Source organism: Phalacrocorax carbo, chromosome 6 (assembly GCF_963921805.1).
Source record: "Phalacrocorax carbo chromosome 6, bPhaCar2.1, whole genome shotgun sequence".
Lineage (NCBI taxonomy): Eukaryota > Metazoa > Chordata > Aves > Suliformes > Phalacrocoracidae > Phalacrocorax > Phalacrocorax carbo.
In genome coordinates this window covers 57,602,112-57,616,149 of record NC_087518.1, presented here as the reverse complement: position 1 = coordinate 57,616,149, position 14,038 = coordinate 57,602,112, and the positions used below count along the sequence as shown (strand labels likewise).

The window sequence follows — 14,038 nt, the reverse complement described above, 5'->3', positions numbered from 1 at the left end:
TCCAGCATATGACCTGTTCCAGTGAAACTATTGCATCCTTGGTTACAAGATGGGAAATTTCAATTGCTACTTCAGGCTCATTTTCAAAACAGCAAAACTTAATCCACAGTTTTACTGTGGAATCTTTTTACTGATAAGTTATTGGATATAAAAGCCCACCCTGTTTTCTTCCCCCTCCCATTAAGTAGCCTAACTTCCGAGGTAGTCACACGCCTTTGCTTGCTTTCCTTCTGACTCCATGTCTTTTCTGTTCTTACAACCCAGCAGACTCACCTTCAAGGGGAGGGCCCCTGCCATCTCCCTTGACTGCTATACAAGAAGCGAACACCACTTTTACTCCCTCCTGGAGCCATCTTCTGAAAAGGCATGCTTACCTAGTCATCCGCATGGGGAGGACTCCAGGCTCTGTAGGTACTGTGTCTAGAAGAGCCTGATGGGAGCACAGGTTGCTAAAATACTCCAGCCCATTTCTCTGTGAGGTTCATTTCCCCACCATGTTTCAGTGGTGTGCTTCTGTTACAGTTACTCTGATTGTAAAAGTCTTAAAGGATAAGGAATTATTTCATTATGCTCAAAAGTGGCTAAGGCTTTGAAGAAGTCGCTGGTCTTACACACTGCCTAGTTCTGGTGACTACTTTTCAAGAAGGATATAAAAAAGCTGGACATTTTCCTCCTTCCTTAAAGGACACTGACACACTTTTGGATCATACTGTGTTTATGCATAGTTATTAAAAAGGCATCAGGTGCTAGTAATGATCTAGAAAAAAATGATCTAGAAAAAAAAAGTTTGAAATACAGCTCTGATGGAGGAAGGTATAACAAAATCCAGTTCCAGAAAAAGCTAGGTGAATTCTGGTTTGAAAGGAGATGCATATTTTAAACAGTGAAGGACATTATTTTACCATGGTGTGTTACGCGAGATGACTTTGTCACTAGAGCCATTTTTTGTCATAACAGGGTTGGGTTTTTAAAAAAATCTGTGTTAATCTTGTTCAGCAAGATATTTCATTAGACTCGCAGAATTGCAGGTTGGAAGGGACCTCAGGGATCATCCAGAACAACCTTTCTAGGAAGAGTGCAGTCTAGACAAGATGGCCCAGCACCCTGTCCAGGTGACTCTTGAAGGTGTCCAACGTGGCCGAGTCAACCCCTTCCCTGGAGGGAGATTATTCCAATGGTGACTGTCCTCAACGTGAAAAATTTCCCTCTGGTGTCCAATCGGAATCTCCCCAAGAGCAATTTATGTCCGTTCCCCCTTGTCCTCTCCATGTGACTCCTTGTAAAAAGGGAGTCTCCATCTTCTTTGTAGCTACCCCTTAAGTACTGGTACAGGGTGATGAGATCCCCTCTGAGCCTCCTTTTCTCAAGGCTGAACAAACCCAGCCCTCCCAGCCTATCCTCATATGGCAGCTTCCCAGGCCTTTGATCATCTTGGTGGCCCTTCTCTGGACCCCTTCCAGCCTGGCCACATCCTTTTTGTATAGCAGGGACCAGAACTGTACACAGTGCTCCAGGTGTGGCCTGACAAGTGCTGAGTAGAGCGGGATGATGACTTCTTTGTCTCTGCTGGTGATGCCCTTTTTGATGCAACCCAGCATCCTGTTGGCCGCCTTGGCCACAGCAGCACACTGTTCACTCACATTGAGCTTCGTGTCCACCAGGACCCCCAGGTCCCTTTCCACAGAGCTGCTCTCCAGCCAGGTGGATCCCAGTCTGTGCTGCACTCCCGGATTGTGTTTTCCCAGGTGCAAGACCTTACACTTTTCCTTGTTGAACTTCATAAGGTTCTTGCTGGCTCACTCTTCCAGCCTACCCAGATCTTCCTGCAGAGCAGCTCTGCCTTCTGGAGCATCTACTTCCCAACTCAATTTGGAGTCATCCGCAAACTTCATCAGGCTACACTTGATGCTGTTATCCAGATCACGTAGAAAGATGTTGAATAACATTGGGCCCAATATCGATCCCTGGGGGACCCATCTTGTGATAGGTCGCCACTTGGAAAAGGAGCTATTGATCACCACCCTTTGGGTGCAGCCTGTCATCCAGTTCCCCACCTGCTGCACAGACCACTTGTCTGGGCCGTAACGCATTAATTTCTCCAGGAGTTGTCTGTGGGGGACCGTATCAAAGGCCTTGGAGAAGTCCAGGTAGACAATGTCCACTGCTCACCCCATGTCAACCAGGCAAGTCACTGTGTCATAGAAGGCCACCAGGTTTGTCAAACACGATCTGCCTTTAGTGAAGCCATGTTGGCTTTTCCCAACCAGGTGCTTCATTTGACTTGTGATGCCCCCCAGGAGGATTCGTTCCATAACTTTCCCAGGGATTGAAGTGAGGCTGATGGGCCTATAGTTACCCGGATCCTCCCTCGAGCCCTTCTTGTAGATAGGGGTAACATTTGCCTTCCTCCAGTCCTCTGGGACATCCCCTGTTCTCCATGACTCCTTGAAAATTAGTACAATGCATCCAACCCACAGCTCATTTTTGGTGGCCTTCTTTCTCCAGGGATGGACTTATTTATGCACTTGTGCTATGGACAGATAAACCATGCCTTCTGAGAAACTCTGTGTCCACTGTGCAGTCACACTGATCTTTGCATAGATTGACTGTAATAGTTATTTTCTGGAAAAGGGCCAGACCACGTTGTCACCCTTTGTGACTAGACCAGTTGGTCATTACAGCTCTGTCTCAAGATCAGACAGTCTCTCAGGTACAGTGGGTGAAGGCACTGCTGGGCACCAAAAAAAATTTGTAGACAGTTCTGACCATAAAGTCTCAGCACTAGAGAACAAGATGAAGGTTACACCTTCATCACGAATCTATTCACCTCACAGAGGCGTTTGAAAATAAGCCAGTGTTTGCAATTACTCAGACGCTTCAGTTATTCAAGGATTAGTTTTCCTGATTTAAGTTGTTTAATGAGACACAATAAATTGCACAATCCAAGAAGGACAGCCAAAATCCCACCTTGAGTAATAAAAGGACCCAAGTTTCATCTCCAGATTACATTTGACCTTACAACAAATGTGTTTTTACACATTCTTTTTCCAGCCCTGCCTTTTCGATGACATTATTCTTCCCTTTTAATCCTCTCCCAAGCTAGGACTAGGCTGTCCTTATGTGAGTCAAGAGCCATGCAGTACACTCACATTTATGCAACTATAAAATTCCAGCCAAAACACAGGAGCACCATTAATTTAAATACATGGCTGCTAGTGCTGGGTGATTTTGATATTTACCCTGCTCCACATCAGAAGAGCTAACAGTTATAGCACCACCACTCTGAGTGACAGTAAGCATAACACATTTTTCATCTCATATACCTTATACCACATAGTCACCTCCCAAAGGGCTGTAGATGGGATGCAGTGATGAACACAGCATGCTGGGGAATGGGGATACCAAGGGTGGTCTACTCAGGTGCACAGGCCAAACTCCCAGAGATTTATATTGGCTAAAATGGTGGTGGCTTGAAGGAGAACAAGAACAGCACTAGGATCATAAACACCTTGTGCTCCAGGACCGCCCCTACAATGGAACCTCACGAGTGCCACTGAACTCCTAAACTCAGGTTCAGAACTGCAGGATTTTGTACGCAGACATCCAGGAACACGCTAGGCCTGAAACCCAGCATGGCAACAATGAGCAAGCCCAGTCCCAACCGAATGAGATGGTGAAATCCTAGTAATGTGCTTTGCCCATTATTAAAATCAAGGAGACACGTAGTCTTTTAATGATTGATAGTGTTTAGGAAGTAGGCGTTGAAAATGAGGGTCATCTCTTGCGACGGCCAACACATCTGTGCATATGCAGCTAATGGCAAAGCAACATTGCAGATCACTGCCTGACTATAGGACTGAAAGCCTATGAACCCTTGTAATGCTCTAGGGAGTTCACAGACAAGCTTTTCTTCAATACATGTCCCTGAGCTGGCTAAAAAACTGCTAGTTCTGAAGCATCAGTTCCCCCAAGTGGTAAAGCTGCACTGGGTTAGTTGAGAGAAAAGCAATGTAAGCCCGCATGCAAGTAGTTAGCTCACAGACACACCAGAGCCGATTCCAACACAGAGAAGAAATGAGAGAAAGACTGATATGGGCTGGAGAAGAAGTGCAGAAACTTCATAATATCTAAAAATGAGACTTGCAGCTGTCAGCACTGTGGAGGGAGTGGGAGAGAAGTTGTCTACAAAGCTAAGGCTGCTGCAAACGAACTAAGGTGCACCTCTTAGCAAGGTGATACCAAAACACCTGAGTTTTCTAATGCAAGCCTTGTGTACTAGAAACTTTCTATGTTAAAGTCATTTAATTATAACCTCCACCCAAAAAAATATGCAGTCTTAGGGGGAAAAGTTAGGGAAACGAACTTCTGTTACTGCGGTTTCATCCTCTTTCAGCTTGGTTTCATCATTTTTTACTTTGGCAATATACAGTGTGATCAGGAGATACGTGTCCATCAGCAAAAGGTTGTGTCAAAGGCAAAGAAACCTGATGAATTGCTTAGTTAGGTACAGTGAAACCTGCCAGATGAGGGAAGAAGTAATATTAACGGTGTTCTGATGAAAATAATGATAGAGAGCACACACAGAAAGATAGACAGCACATATAACATTCAGAAAATGGTGACAGTAATTTCATTAGAGCACTGGAAAAAATACACTGAAGATCAGTAGACTGTTCAACTTAGTCTATCAGTTTCTTGTCAGCATTGACCTCAATAAATTCTTGCAACTCCACATGACTGTTTCTTTTGTGAACTACAGTCATCATCTCCTGACCCTTTCTTTAATGTACCTACTTTTGAAGTAGATAAAAATGTACAAAAATGTGCTTTCAAAAAGGCAAAATAAACACATAGCCAAATTCAGCACTGGAGACTTGATTGTTTCCTAGCTTAGTGCAACAAAAGAACGTGATTTGCTAGGAAGTCAATAACTTCAAAAATGAACTCCCAGAGAAAACTTTAAAAAAAAAAAAAGCATATGCAAATAAATATCTTTATATTGGCATAGCATTCCACTTCAGTTCAGATAAACAACTGACTGCAAGCAAAATAGACTTATCCATAGCTTGCTGTTTTGAAAATCAAACTGCAAATCACTCAAGAACATTTGCTTTCCATCTTTCTTTCATAAGACTTCCAATTATTTGATTAAGCTGGGCAAAAAAAATTGCCAGAGAGGGCTCCCCCACATGTTTGGTTTGGTTTGGTTTTTTTTTAAAACTACTTTCTCTTCCTCATCTCAGCTGAAATGGGAACAAGGTGCAGATATAATAAAAAATACAAGTAAAAAATCATTAATATTTTTAAACTTAAAAACTAAACTTCAGTTTCTCCAACCAGCAATTGGGCTGGAAATTTGGTTTATGTTTTGACCATAAACCCAATATTATGCAACTTTATCTGTCCCTATTTACCCTAAGTTCTAGAAAACTTCCCATGACTTTGGCTACTTTGGCAAGACCAAAAAAAAAAGAGTAAATAACGGAAATACAGACACACAAGCTTGGTACTGCCTAAGCAGCCAACAGGTAGCTGTCACTTGCTGTTTTGTCATGGGAACTAGTTTTTTCCTCATAATGATACTGAATCCTGTGGATTCCCTTGTCCCACATCATCAGTATTTGGCTTACTAGCCCATAGTGGAGACAGAGAATCTCAAAAGTGCTACAGAAACATAAAACTAAGGCATTCTGGTTATTTTACCACACAGTCCGAGGGAAAACATCTCTGCGATTACCAGCATACAACACTTACAGATGTGTCACCCACAGACTTTTCTGTGCACCTCACTTGCAATAACTCAGTCATCGCTATATTACGCAAGATAAAACACTTTCAGACAGGGCACGCCTGCTCTGTGGATTTTGGCCACCATTGGCGCAACACACAGGAGAGAGGGGCCCAGAAGAAGCATTTACTGGAACTTCAGAGGCACAGAGATGTTTGGAAGGCAGCTGTCAGATTTTGCTTGTGCGTGGGTTGTCAGGAGAAACTGGGTTCGTGTCAGTCAAATTATCTTGTCCATCAGTCTTTTAGGAAATACACTGAGAAGCCTAAAACAAGATGTTGAAAGAGATGGTGTTATTTCTTCTGTGAAATGAGGGGATGTTTTATGTAGCAAATCTGACAATGAATTTCCAACATGAAAGAATCCGCTCACTACATCTTAGCTACCTTACTTGATCCAAGGTTTTAGAATAACCTGGGAGTGTCAATCAGGAAGAAAACAATATAAAAAGACCTGATAAAAACTCAGAAGTTGTATCAGGCAAAGTCAAATGAAAGCAACCAGAAGGATCAACACATCAAGTTAGCTTTTTTTTTTCTTCTTCTTCTTCCATCACCTGCTGCAGCTCTTCCTCTAAACTGGTGGCTGTGATTTGACAAGTGAAAAAAAAAATTAAAAAAAAAAACAAACTGTTGACTCTTAGCTCATTTGCAGAAACCCACCAGCCCAGCTGTGTCCACTGCTTCTTCACATGCAGAAACCAATTAAGTAAAATAGCATCAGAAAGGTAACTTCCTTCTCCTGGACACAGCAGGAAGGCAGTAGGGATGGGTATTTACTCCTTTCAGCAGGAAGCACCTCACTTACCAACATAACTCCTACTTCTCTCCATTGAGCATGCTCCTAAAAATCCACACAGCCAAGATCTCTACATTCATCAGTTTCATTGGTAGTAACATTTAAACCTTTTCCTCCTAGTGTCGGCTGGCATCATACTTGCAGTGTAGGCACAAATGATGTTCACAGCCAGTGAGAGACCCTAAATATAGAAAATGAAGAATAGTGGAGAATGGAGAAATCTGCTAGTTTTGACAGAGAAAAACGGAGAACTTCCACACAGGAGATGTTGAAGCTGCTGGAAATATTGATATGACTTGTGACACTTAGAATAACGACAGCAGTGTATTGTCAGTCTCAATAAGAAGCTGAAAAGTCTAAAGAAATTAGAGCAGGAATTTCAAGACATCCTGCTGTTGTTTAAATGCTCTGTTTTGCCAGCATGTCAGATGACAGAATAAAAGGTTGCCCATAGCAAACATATTTCCAAGTAGTTCTACTGAGCTCCTTAACCACCAGGAGCAATCTCTCCATTTCCCACTTGAAAAAGGAAGCGGTAACCAACATTTGGTCTCATTTCAGCAGAAGTCTCCAGAGTTTTATTAATATTTCCTGCCACCACCTAATTAGATCCTGTGCTTAAAAAGCTAGTCTCATCTGTATCAGTACCGAAAGAACATTTTAGCAAAGCTTTGTTGTTATGCGTTTTTCTCTTGGGTTGGAGAAAGAAGGAGACTTTATTTATCATTGTGTGCTGATCTTACTGTTCCAAAAAATATTTTCATATGAGAATATAGAGGCACTCGGGGAACTTGGTGAAATGAGACAACTTTTCAATTCTTGCAGTGGCACATCTGTATTTCATCTACCAGCACAAGTGAAACCGTAATAAATAATGAGCAAAGAATGCTCATTTGTGTTCAGATCAAGAAATAAAAAATAGCAGTTGTTTTTAACTACTACAGATCCCTGGACGGCTCTTCAGTTTATTTACAATCTCTCGTGACTCCCCTTTCTTCCATGTCTCACATCCCAAACTTTGAGCATGACATAAAAAAACCCCAAACGTGCTCTCCTTGCTGGGTCTAGTATCCACCCATCCACCCATCCACCCATCCACCCATCCACCCACCCACCCACCCACCCATCCATCCATCCATCCATCCATCCATCCATCCATCCATCCATCCATCCATCCATCCATCCATCCATCCATCCACCCATCCATCCATCCACATCAATCCTCAGTTGCAATTGCCACAGCAACCTTCAGAGCAGGGTGCTATTTGGCCCAAGTGGGGGGTACTGGACTTGTGGTAGCACAGGAGCTCTCATGAATTGCTGCTGGCAGCAAGCACGAACAAGGCAGGACCTTACTGGTGAGTTTAAACCAGTAGGATTCAGATATATTGTCACAGGATACTGGGAAATTCTCTGACCGCAGTTTCCTTGTAAAGAATACAGCAGAGGATAACACAATTTTTTTTTTCATATAAAATAATTCTACCACTATTATGAAACACTTAAACTCTGATTCTTCAGACCAAAGATTAAACTCTCTTCCAAGCTTTCATTTATATTTGTTGTCTTTAGGAAAGCAAAGCAAATGGCAATAAAGAGCGCCTACTCAATTCACTGACTCAGCCAGGAGGCCTCAGTCAATCTGAGTAAAGCCTTAACTAAGTGGCATTTGGATCAGGGGCTTATACACCTGTTCTTGAATAGCATGTTTAATTTACCACTTCCCCATAATCTGCAGAATTATGTTAAATTGCCCATTAGAAAGGTTAATGTCTAAAATTTAAAATAACTATTGAATTCAAAAATCCACAAAAAGTCCTTCATCTTTCATTGGATAATAATTTTAATAAGCAATTAAACCACCATAACGCCACACCAGTTATTCCATAAGACTTCTCTTGTATTATTCAGCCTACACTCACCTTTCAGTCCTTTTGTGCTGGTTAACTGTAACACAGTTTATTATTCCCCTCATTTAATCTTTAATGTTTTGGGGGGTTTTTTTGACGTCTGTCTTAACTTCCAAAATAAAGCATTATAAGAAATAACTATTTAGGCTACTAACACAAGCACAACTGTTTTTCCCTTGAAAACTGTACCATTTATACCTACAGTACCTTGCAGGAAACCTGAAACATAAAGTTTGGGAAAGTAGGTTTCCCAAGGTCACAACATACCATAGGTTAAAAAAAAATAAATATATGCCTATGAGTACATTAACAACTGTGCCCACTCTCCAACCTGTTTAAGGTTATGTATGAAGAGAAATGCAACCACGCTCTTTCACTTTACCACAACCTTAGAGTTGAGCTTTAAATCATTTCTGAGGAAAGGTTTCCTGCAGACTTTTCACTTAAGCAGTTGTAACTACAACTGCAAAACACTGTTGACTGGTGGACTCCAGAGACTTGTTCATTACCTGTCATTAAATGTTTTAAAGTTTGCATAATTGATCCAGCCAATAAGTCATCATTGATTTATAGGGGTCTGTGCTGAAGAGTTGCTCGTTAAAAATTCATAACACTGGTATGTGTCTTTACAATCCATTAGCTGTTTACGTACCCACAGTCCTAAGATTGATTGACCTTGGACTGAGATTCTCATGGACTCCGCTATTTTTTTTTTTAACTTTTTTTTCCCCTTTTTTTTTTACACAAGTCCACAGTATAGAAAAGCAATACTTCAGCCTTCTCCCTTGACAGCTATACTTTGATTTTTTTTCCTCTCCATCAAAACCGAAACTTTACTTGAAATGATGAATAAATAAAGCATACTCCATAAACAGCTTTCCACTGTTATTTAAGCTTGCGAGCTGTGCTCTGTTAGTCTCCTTTCCCCACCATCAGATTCAAGTGTGTAAATGTTCTAAAAGGCTTTGAATGTTTTATGATGATTTCAGGGAATGATGGAGTAATAGCTGAAGAGCGAAGCTATTAGTTTTAATATTTATATTGAGTGCTCTGAAACATTAATGTGACAGGATGTAAGATCAGAGCAGCGGGACATATTTTCTTCACAACCATTGCCACGTGGCAAAAATATTTATTTTCTGAAGCTCTGAGGCCAAGTTGTTTTTTTTTTTTCCACAAGAATTTAAAGTTCAGATTGACATATATATTAGCTTTTCCTGAACTTTGTATTTCTTTTTAGGAACTAAAGATTGGTTACTGTTTTGGATACAACTTACCTCATTTAGGTAGGATCCAAGCGTAATGAAGCTGGCGGTGCATCATGGTCTCTTTACAGAAGTTTTCCAAAGCTGGTATTAGTTTAGCAGTTCGTCTCTCCCTGCCTGCCGTGTCTGCTTCCCAAAGAGCACCTTAGAGAAAAGAAAATCATTTGTTAATACAGAAATGGGACGGGCTCAAGAGCAGAATCATCGTTAAAAGGTTGTTTCATAGTGTCTTCCAATATTTCATGCATGAAGTAAACCAACCCTGTAAACGTCCTAAGTCATCGTGCTTGGTTCTTCTGTTCAAACTAGCAAACATATTAAGGTAAGTGATCTTAATTACCAAGGGTCAAACACTGCTCACCCCACTTGTGTGGTTCTCATGGTCTTCAGTGAACAAGTAAAGGAAGCAAGATGAGACCCCTAGGGAGAAATCTTCCTATCAGATTTGCAGAGTGGGTCTGATATAAGTGGAACAAATGATGACTTATTGCTGCTACGTTATGAAAATGTGATTTCTCCAGATGCTTCCATGCTCTGTATAAGGACTCCATAGGCTGACACCACTGCCAGGAAGCAGGAGAAACAGCTGGGTCTACTGGGTACATTTTCGCCAGATGTAACAAACGTTATATTGAACAACATCAAGCAGGCTCACAAGAACAATAGTCCTGGGCAGCAAATAGAGCATACTCCTCCGAGAGGCACAGATAGGTAGCCTTAGCTGAAAACATGAAGTTACGGGTATATTATTATGTTGTTCGACAGGGTCCTCTTCATACATCCTTCTATACAGTCATGGTGTGCAGGGGGCTTACATGGACTGGAGGGTTGGGGCAAAAAAGAAAAAAGAAGTCATAGTAACACTGAATTACAAAGCTGACTAGAATGGTTTGTCATGTCCCAACCGTACCTTTCCAGGAAGACAAAGAAAGCTATCCAGAGGTCTTAGTTATCTCTCAAACATTTTATTGTCCTCAATAACTTCTGACTTAGTTCTTGGTGACCTCCTTTCCCAGCTACCTTCCAAACCATCCCCACAACAGAAGCAGCCAATAGAAATGGTCATCTGAGCATCCTTTAGTGAGTTCCAGCAGGACAGAACATGAAGCATTTTTTTCTGGAAGTATATTTCACTGACCTTCATGCCTAGTGACACAGAAATGTCTGTTTATCCTCCACCATTATTTTGAATATCCCACTAATTGAGTCAATCCCCTGTGTTTTACAGGCTTCTAAAGCTACAGGTCATCATGTTTTTTTGTCTTTCCCACATCTGCTTCTGTTCTTAACTTGCTTGTGCTGTTTAGGAGGCATTTCTAAATACAGTTGTTCTCATTATTCTCATTAGCTGAGTCATAGAGCACAAATTAATGGACTAGAAATTTTAAACATACTTATGGGGCAAAAAACCAAACACGCTACCTGCACCTGTGTGTACAGCTACTCTACAACTTCTTGTCCTTTGCCTGTATCCGTCACAGAAAATAATTTACAAGTGTTTGCTTCCACTTCTCTGCACAGAAACAGCCTTTCAAGAGTGTTAGAGGAGACTTCCTGTAAGGAAAAAAAAAAAAAGTTAGAAATAAGCGTAGCGAGCATATGGAGAACAATTTACATCACCGAATATGTGGGAGTCAAATTCTGACCCACGTCTGCTACAGCTTTTTTGAAAGGTGGAAGGAAAATGATAAAGCCAAGGTGTTTGCTACCTATCAGGACCTCCCCCGTTGCAGAACTCCATTAAAACACATTGTCCACCGAGGCAATTCTTCCCCTTCTAACAGAGCAGATATCACCACCACAGCATACGAATGGGTAAAGAAAAGAGCAGGAGCTACTATTTTAGCACTGAGACCAAAACAGAAGCCAAGACAAGGACAAGTTGAGATTAAATTGGCACCCTGTCTTCTGCTAGGGATGTTCCTCGGGACCAGAATATGGCACTGCAGAGCCTGTAGCGACAGCACCTGAAGACTCGGTCTTCTCCTCCCAAAAGAAGACATTTCCAGCAGAAAAGGATCTGACTTATGGTCTCTTTTGGCAGGGGATTGCCAAACAAGTGCTGGAATCACAAATGATACCGTTTTCTCAGCAGGATGTTCTCTGACAACTACAGACTCAAAAGTGCCGATTTTAATTTATAAACTTTACGTTCAGCAACATTTCACACTTGGAACATGGTGAAAAGTGCTCATCACCATATGAAGTCTCTGCCTGGGGTGTTGAGGGAAATGAGTGCAATTGTAGCTAAAATGGGTCAAATTCATCCTTGCTGTCACTCCACTGGTATTGTTTGAGTTACATCAGCGATAAATTCTGTCCAGTGAGGTTAATGGGGTCACTGTTAAAAATTCTGCCTAAAAGAACTTGCTTATTTGCCTTTTTTCATACAGATGAGCATGACACAGCCCAAATCGGAAGCAATCTTTTGTTATTTACTACGCGGCTGGCGAGCAGTGATGTGCACAACAGAGTAGTGGCGCGTCCCTAATTATCAGGAATGTGACTTGGAGTAGAGTCTACATGATATACAAATTGTGACAAGTTTGCTTTCAGAGTGTAAACTTTTAAAAACCACCATAAAGACCCCCATAAAAATACGACTTTGACTAGAAAAAGATGTAAGCTGCATAATGGCTACATGGGTATTTTTCCTTAGAGATCAGGAGAAATATGACAAGTATGACTGCTATTACAGTTATATAGCGTATTCCATTTAGCAGCGATATAGCAGAACTGTGAAAGCATATCCTAAGGTATTTTCATTTCACGCATTTGACATTGATATTAGTTATTGCATTTAAGATACATTGGGCTGTTTATTGCTGACTGTTTCCCCCTCACTGAGAATGTTAACCACAGCAGAGGAATATTTGATGTTACAAATTATTTAGCTTGCTACTCCTCATTTTCCTTTTAGTATGCAATTATTTGTTTGGTTTCACTGAGCAAATGAAATTTCAAGGGCATTTCAAGGAAAATAAATAAAGTACAACCCAAAAGGGTTTTTTTTTTTGTTTGTATTCAGGAAGAGCTCTGAATCATGCATATGTATGAATCAACAAAATCAGGTTAGCTAAGAAATTGGAAATTGCACTCCACACTAGAGCATTTTTCTTGCTCTAGAGATCTTTGCTATGGATTTGAAGGACTAATAAAAAATCAGCAGCATGACTGGAACAGATGTTTTTTATGGACTCGGCTTGTTAATAGTCTTTTTAGCTTCTCCTAAGGACTTAAACCAAGTTCCTCACTTGTCCTGAATATCTGAGATGATGTTAACATTGTCCAAAATGTACACTAACAAGCAGCAGTGAAAAGCTAAGGTCTTACGCATGGTTATGAATAAAAATTCAAAACATCCCTGTGAATGTGATGAAACCCTGAAGTGGGCAATGTTACGAAATAAAAAAACCAAACTTATTGAGTGTATCAAACCCATATAGTATAATACTCTTGAAGAGAAGATAGGCTGGTAAAATACTTCCATGCACCATACTACATGTACTATAAAAACAAAGCCTCATTACAAATGAAGAAATTCCCTTTGTATTTAAATCATAGTTCACTTCTGTGTACAATGAGAACTGAAGCAACATGAGCCAGGTCCTCAGCCAGTGTAAAGCAGCCAGGCGTTATTGGCCTCGCTGGCACCGTGTCAATTTATATTTGCCGTACAGGCTTTGTGCTCTCATTCTAGTTAGTGAATTTTTTTTCAGGTAGAAAACAGCAATGAGAATAATTGAGAAAAACAGAAATCAGACTCCATGTCACAGATGTTTCACTGGTCAAGTAATACTTCATTTACTCTGTTGCTGCTTTAGTCACTCATTTGTCTGCAGTTTCCTATGTTCCTCCACAAATTCGTATCTGCCAGATGCTATATGATTCTAAGACTTGCCATTTTATCACACCTTTTAGCTAAGACTCCAGACCAATGGTGCTAAACAATAACACCCAGACATAGGACTGATCCCTTCAAACCCCGCTCACTGGGTGAAGAAACTGAGGAGGTATCATTTACTTCTCAGGTTTAGAGAAGAAGCAGAAAGGGAAGCCCTGTATCACTTAGGGAAAACTTAGTTAAATGGTACTTTAAAAATTTCACAATTCCAGCTTCCTTTTTTTTTTTTTTTTTTAATACAGAGGCACCAAACCATTACTGGCACTGAACACTGAGTATCCTAATGTCATTGCTCTGTCAGGTAAAGAGATACACATTCTTTCACTTCAGCCAAGCGGTGATGCCCAAGCTCAAATATATGGGATTTCTTTCA

At 40.9% G+C, this 14,038-nt stretch overlaps 1 long non-coding RNA gene across 1 annotated transcript; it reads right to left on the bottom strand.

Moving 5' to 3' along the window:
• Window positions 1-3,669: 3,669 nt before the first annotated feature.
• On the bottom strand, window positions 3,670-12,158 carry LOC135314104 (uncharacterized). The gene is made up of 3 exons (XR_010373579.1): window positions 11,184-12,158; window positions 9,774-9,905; window positions 3,670-6,767 (listed from the first exon to the last, which is right to left on the bottom strand). It is a non-coding gene; the product is annotated as an uncharacterized LOC135314104 (long non-coding RNA).
• Between the last annotated feature and the right edge of the window lie 1,880 nt (window positions 12,159-14,038).